Genomic DNA, 6,790 nt, shown 5'->3' on the forward strand with positions numbered 1-6,790 from the left:
TGTCCTCATGATCCAAGAAGGTGGGAGGAAGATCAAGAAAGCAAAAGGGAAAAACGGCTATTAAGTACAAAGGCAAAGGGAAGTTGGTTCCGGGAACGAACTCTCCCAATATAAATGTTTCTGCTAACTCTGACTGCTATTTTAGCAAATAGCAAAGGTCACTGGAAGAGAAACTGCCCGGAGTATCTTGGAGATATGAAGTTTGAGAATGTCTCAAAAGTCTCAGTCTCAAGTATTTATGTTATTGAAATTAATGTTGCGACCTCTCTTAATGATTGGGTACTGGATACCGGATCATGTGCTCATATTTGCACAAATATGCACGCACTAAGAGGAAGTTACGCAATAAGGAAGTACAACTCCGAGTTGGAAACGGAGCACATGTTGCAGCCGTTACAGACGGTAGGATAGAATTGTACTTACCTAGCGGGTTTATTATGGAACTAGAAAATGTCTATTTTGTTCCTACCATTTCTAGAAATATCATATCAATCTCGTGTTTAGAGATGAATGGTTTCTCGTTTGTTATAAAGGACAATAGATGTTCTATTTATAAAAATGAGACATATTATGGATCATCTTACTTGTTAAATGATCTTTATATGCTAGAAATGGAAAACCCGGTGTTTAACATCAATAACAAAAGACTCAAAACGTTTCATGAAAGTATTGACTTACATGAGACATAAGTCTGAATCCTTTGACGAGTTCAAGGAATTTAAGACTAAAGTAGAAAATCAACTGAACAAAAGTATTAAGGCATTACGGTAGGACCGTGGAGGCGAATACTTGAGTTATGGTTTTCAAAACGTACTTAAAGGAATGTGAGATAGTCTCACAACTCACACCTCTAGGGACACCACAATGTTATGGTGTTGCCAAGAAAATGAAACAAACCATGCTGGACATGATTCGTTCCATGATGAGTAACACCACCCTTCCCAAAATCATTTTGGGGACACGCACTAGATACTGCCGCACTAACGATAAATATGGTTCCATCCAAGTCAGTTGAAAAGACTCCATACGAGTTATGGTTTGGGAAATCCCAAATATGTCTTATCTTAAAAATGGGGTTGCGAAGTATTTGTCAAACGCCTGACGTCTGACAAACTTGGTCCCAAATCTGACAAGTGCTTTTTTCGTAGAATATCCTAAGGAAACGAAAGGATATTACTTCTATTACCAGTTCGAGAACAAATTAGTTGTTGCTCGTCATGGTATATTTTTGGAGAACGAGTTTCTTGCAAAAGGAAGTAGTGGGAGTAATGTAATACTTGAAGAAATTCAAGATACATCACACAATAATATATCTGAACTAGATCAGATATACCCACCACTTGATACTTCGGCTGATGAGCATCTGGAAGAACCAAATCCACAAGTAGCTGTGGAAGAGGTTCTAGTCTCGAGCTCAAGTGCTTCAACGCAAGTTGAAGAAGAACTAAATCCGCACACTGTTGTGGATGAAGTTCGACAGCCAGAAGAACAAGTGCTACGTAGGTCAGCAAAGATAGTCCATGCACCCGAGAGGTACATAGGACTGCACGAGGTCTCAGTGTTGACACTGAAGATCCTCTGACCTATGCGGAAGCAATGGATAGGCCTGACTCTGATAAATGGCTGGAGGCCATAAGATCCAAAAAACAGTCCATGTATGACAACACGGTCTGGAACCTAGTTGTACCACTTGATGGGGTGAAGCCCATAGCTAACAAGTGGGTTTTCAAAAGAAAACAAACATGGATGACGATATGACTATTTACAAAGCACGGCTAGTAGCGAAGAGGTTTCAAACAAATTCTGGGAATTGATGAAACTTTTTCACCCGTGGCTATGTTTTAAGTCAATTCGGATACTCCTAGCAATTGCCGCATTTCATGAAGATGAAATATGGCAAATGGATGTCAAAACCACCTTCTTAAATGGAAATTTAAGAAGATGATGTGTACATGACATAGCCTACGGGTTTTGAAGATCCAGAGAATGCTGGGAAGGTATGCAAGCTTCTTGAATCCATTTATGGATTGAAGCATGCATCACGGAGTTGGAATCTTCGATTTGGCGAAGAAGTCAAAAAGCTTGACTTCGTCAGATGCGAAGAAGAATCTTATGTGTACAGAAAAACTAGTGGGATTGCCATCGCCTTTCTTAATCTTATATGTAGATGACATACTCTTAATAGGAAACGATATTCCTCTATTGCAATTAGCCAAGTCTTCATTAAAGAAAAGTTTTCTCGATGAAGGACTTGGGCGAGGATGTCTATATACTAGGCATAAAGATCTACCGAGGTAGATCAAAGAGACTTATAGGATTAAGTCAAAGCACATACATTGACAAAGTGCTGAATCGGTTCAGCATGCAGGATTCTAAGAGAGGATAGCAAGACTCAGTGTCTTTCGACAACTGATGAGCAAAGCACTATGAGTAGAGTACCATACGCTTCGGCTATTGGCTCTATCATATACGCCATGTTGTGCACTCGCCCTGATGTCTTGTACGCTTTAAGTGTGACGAGTAGATATCAGGCTAATCCAGGCATAAAGCACTGGAATGCAGTAAAGAATATCCTTAAGTTCTTGAGGAGAACTAAGGATATGTTTCTCGTCTACAACGTTATCACATAATACGAGAGATAGTAAACATAATAAGATGTTTATAATTAATTATAAAAGATATAATTAATATAAAGGTGATGTAAAGGTTTGCAAAAAAAATTGACACAAACAGCAACACAGCTGATCCACTCACAAAATCTCTTTCTCAAGCCAAGCACGAGATGCTTAATGCTTCTATGAGTCTGGAACACATAGAAGATTGGCTGTGTGATTTTCTCAGGATCTACGAGATCTTAGAGAATATAGAGTTTTGTATATAAGTAGGGCCTACGATGATTGGCTCCTAGCTTAAGTGGGAGATTGTTAGCTTGTAATAATCTAGAAGTCAATAATACGATAATTTTGATTATATAAAGCTTTGTTCATGAATTGGATGATTAATATCATTTTGTTGCCTTGAGTATTATTGCATTTATGGATCATTTCGAGTTCATGACTGAAATTGTGAAACTCCATAATATAGATGATATATACTCTTAAAAGGTCACTGACCAAGGTAATTAGCAGGAACACTAATTATCGCTGTAAGGTTAGTATGTGGATTAAATGATGGTCAAGTTTTACAGAACATAGACAAGGAGTTGTCATTTTAATCACATAGATATATGTTCCAGGAACATGATATCTGACAGACCCCGAATGAAACATTATACGAAATTGTGTTCGTGTCATTAATGCTTTCATTCAGTGTTAAGTTCTAAAGTATGAGGTATTCATCTTTGCTACTAAGAAATGTATATGTGTGATTGTTATCAAACGCTGTCGGTAAAATGCAGTTATAACGGTAGCTCTTCGGTATACATGACTTAGCTGAGGTAGTGATGGTTTACCAAAAGTACTATTGTCCCTCGTATCTCTATACGAGCTATAGCATCACTGGGCCCCTTGATAGAGTAAGATTATCAGCGCGCGGTGTGATTACAAGAGTAATCATATTTGATAATCTGCTCAAGATCAAGAAAAGATTAAGTTTACAAGGATGACACACACCTACCTTAAAACTAATCTGATAGCTATGTGACAAAAGAACTGACACAAGTAAATTGTTTACTGGATCGTGATATTGTACTGTACAGCATCATTTGTGTAATTGGATGGTCATGATGCGTTTTGGCAGATGCCTCTCATGATTATAGAAGTTAAAACAGTTTTAATTCTATTTACCAACATAACACAGATCCTATCGGGTCACACCATATAGGAGTTAATCGGAGAATCTTATTGTGATTGATTATAAATTGGTTATGATCAATAGTAAGATGGTTATAATTAATTATACGTGTTATAATTAAATTATAAATGTTATGTAAAAATAACAAGCAAAAACATTGGTTAATTTATAAACGTGTGTGACACGTTGTATAAAAGTTAACCGGTTAATTATAAATGTGCAGGACACGTTGTATAAATTACCGAAACAGCAACCGCAAGAAAAATATATATAATTGTTCAGAATAATTATACGAATATTATTTGTATTCGGGCCGAGGGCATTCGGGTCTTTTCAGATTCGTCCTTATCCGCATGACATGTCATCGATCCTATCCAGATGACACGTCATCGATCTTATCCACATGACATGTCATCCTTATCCATTCAATGGCATATCTTGTAAATAGGCATATGTTGAGGGGTATTTTGGTCTTTTGCGAACCTCCTCAAAAGCCTATAAATAGAGGGGTGCATGTAGAGAGAAAAACCGCTAATTCACTTGTATCGTTTCGTGCAGAATCGAATCGGTATTTTCTCTCTTTCTCGGTTTCTTTCCCAAATAGTGTTTCGGTTGAGAAAATAAACTTATACGTAGTTGACGTATAATCTTGCGGGTTGTTGTGGAGTATATTTACGGGATTGATGAATAGTGTTTTAACAAATTTCGCGGTATGTCAGTTTTTCCTTATTGATGAAACTGAGTAACCGAAAATTCGTGTTTACGGGTTTTTGTCTTTTTCCTCGTGAATAGTGTTTTTGCATAATTCCGCGGTTTATAGTATTTCTGGCAAAAAAAATAAACCGCTCTCTGGTTAGTCTTGGTGGATAACCTATAGAGGTATCACACGTGTGATACTCCGAGTCGATTCCTTCCCTGGTGAGGCTCTACTCGCTCGGTCTGCATTCCAACTGTGATTTGGAAACAAGGTATAAATATGTTATATTAATCTATTTAATTGGTAAGTAGATTAAAGATTTAGAAATCAATCATGGAGTAGATCTGTAAAATGATTAAATTGGGTTTTGATGCCAAAGGAATACTGAAGGTGGACCGCCTTGGAAAGTTTCCTGACATGCCCCGTTTAATCCTTGGCTTAAGTTAGAAGTAAAATTTTTTGTTCTACGTTCTTTTCGCAGCTTAAGTCTAAACGGGTTTTGGTTACCCCGAAACCCAACACAGAGCACACTAGTAATGTCTCTATATGACAAGATAATAGGACATTTATAACTCTAATACAACACTCCAATTGAAAGTATTTGGAGCACTCTAGTAGTGTCTCTATCTGGCAAGATAATAGGGCATTTACAACCCTAATACAACACTCAAATTAAAAGTGTTTGGAGCACCGTAGTAGTGACTCTATATGGCATTATAATAGTGGATTAATAATCATAATACAACACTCCAATTGAAGGTGTTTGCAGCACTCTAGTAGTGACTCTATATAGTAAGATAATAGGGCATTTATAACCCTAATACAACACTCCAATTGAAGGTGTTTGGAGCACTCTAGTAATGTCTCTATATGGTAAGATAATAGTGTATCTACAACCCTAATACAACACTCCAATTGAAAGTGTTTGGAGCACTCTATTAGTGACTCAATATAGCAAGATAAAAGGGCGTTTACAACCCTAATACAACACTCCAGTTGAATGTGTTTCGAGCACTCCAGTAGTGATAATATATAGTAAGATAATAAAGTATTTACAAGCCAAACACAACACTCCAATTGAAAGTGTTTCGTGAACTCTCGTAATTTCACTATATGGCAAGATAAAAGGGCATTTACAACCGCAATATAACATTCCAATTGAAGGTGTTTGTAGCACTCGAGTAGTGTCTCTATATAGCAAGATTATAGGACATTTACAACCCTAACACAACACTTCAAATGAAGGTGTTCGGAGCATACTAGTAATGTCTCTATAGAGCAAGATAATAGTGGATTAATAATCCTAATACAACACTCCAATTGAAGGTGTTTGGAGCACTCTAGTAGTGACTCTATATAGTAAGATAATAGGGCATTTATAACCCTGATACAACACTACAATTGAAGCAATTTGGAGCACTATTGAAGTGTCTTTATATGGCAAGATAATAGGGCGTTTACAACCCTAATACAACACTCCTATTGTGTTTGCAGCACTCTTGTAGTGACTATATGGGAATATAATAGGGCATTTATAACCCTAATACAACACTCCAATTGAAGGAGTTTGGAGAACTCGAGTAGTGACTCTATATAGTAAGATAATAGGGCGTTTACAACCCTAATACAACACTCCATTTGAAGGTGTTTGGAGCACTCTTGTAGTGACTCTATATATTAAGATAAAAGGGCGTTTACAACCCAAATACAATACTTCAATTGAAGGTGTTTGGAGCACTCTATTAGTGACTCTATATGGGAATATAATAGGGCGTTTACAACCGTAATACAACACTCCAATTGAAGGTGTTTGGAGGAATCTTGTAGTGCCTCTATATGGCAAAATAATAAGGCATTTACAACCCTAATAAACACTCCAATTGAAGGTGTTTCGAGCACCCTAGTAGTGACTCTATATAGTAAGATAATAGGGCATTTATAACCAAAATACATCACTTCAATTGAAGGTGTTCAGAGCACACTAGTAATGTCAAGATAATAGTGCATTTATAACCCTAATACAACACTCCAGTTGAAGGTGTTTTGTGCACTCTAGTACAGCACTCTATATGGCATTATAATAGGGCATTTACAACCCTAATACAACCCTCCAATTGAAGGTGTTTGGAGCACTATAGTAGTGACTCTATATAGTAAGATAAAAGGGCGTTTACAAGCCTAATACAACACTCCAATTGATGGTGTTTGGAGCACTGTAGTAGTGACTCTATATGGCAATATAATAGGGCATTTATAACCCCAATACAACACTCCAATTGAAGGTGTTTGAAACACTCTAGT

This window comes from Carex rostrata, chromosome 15 (genome assembly GCF_964058835.1).
Source record: "Carex rostrata chromosome 15, lpCarRost1.2, whole genome shotgun sequence".
NCBI classification, from domain to species: domain Eukaryota; kingdom Viridiplantae; phylum Streptophyta; class Magnoliopsida; order Poales; family Cyperaceae; genus Carex; species Carex rostrata.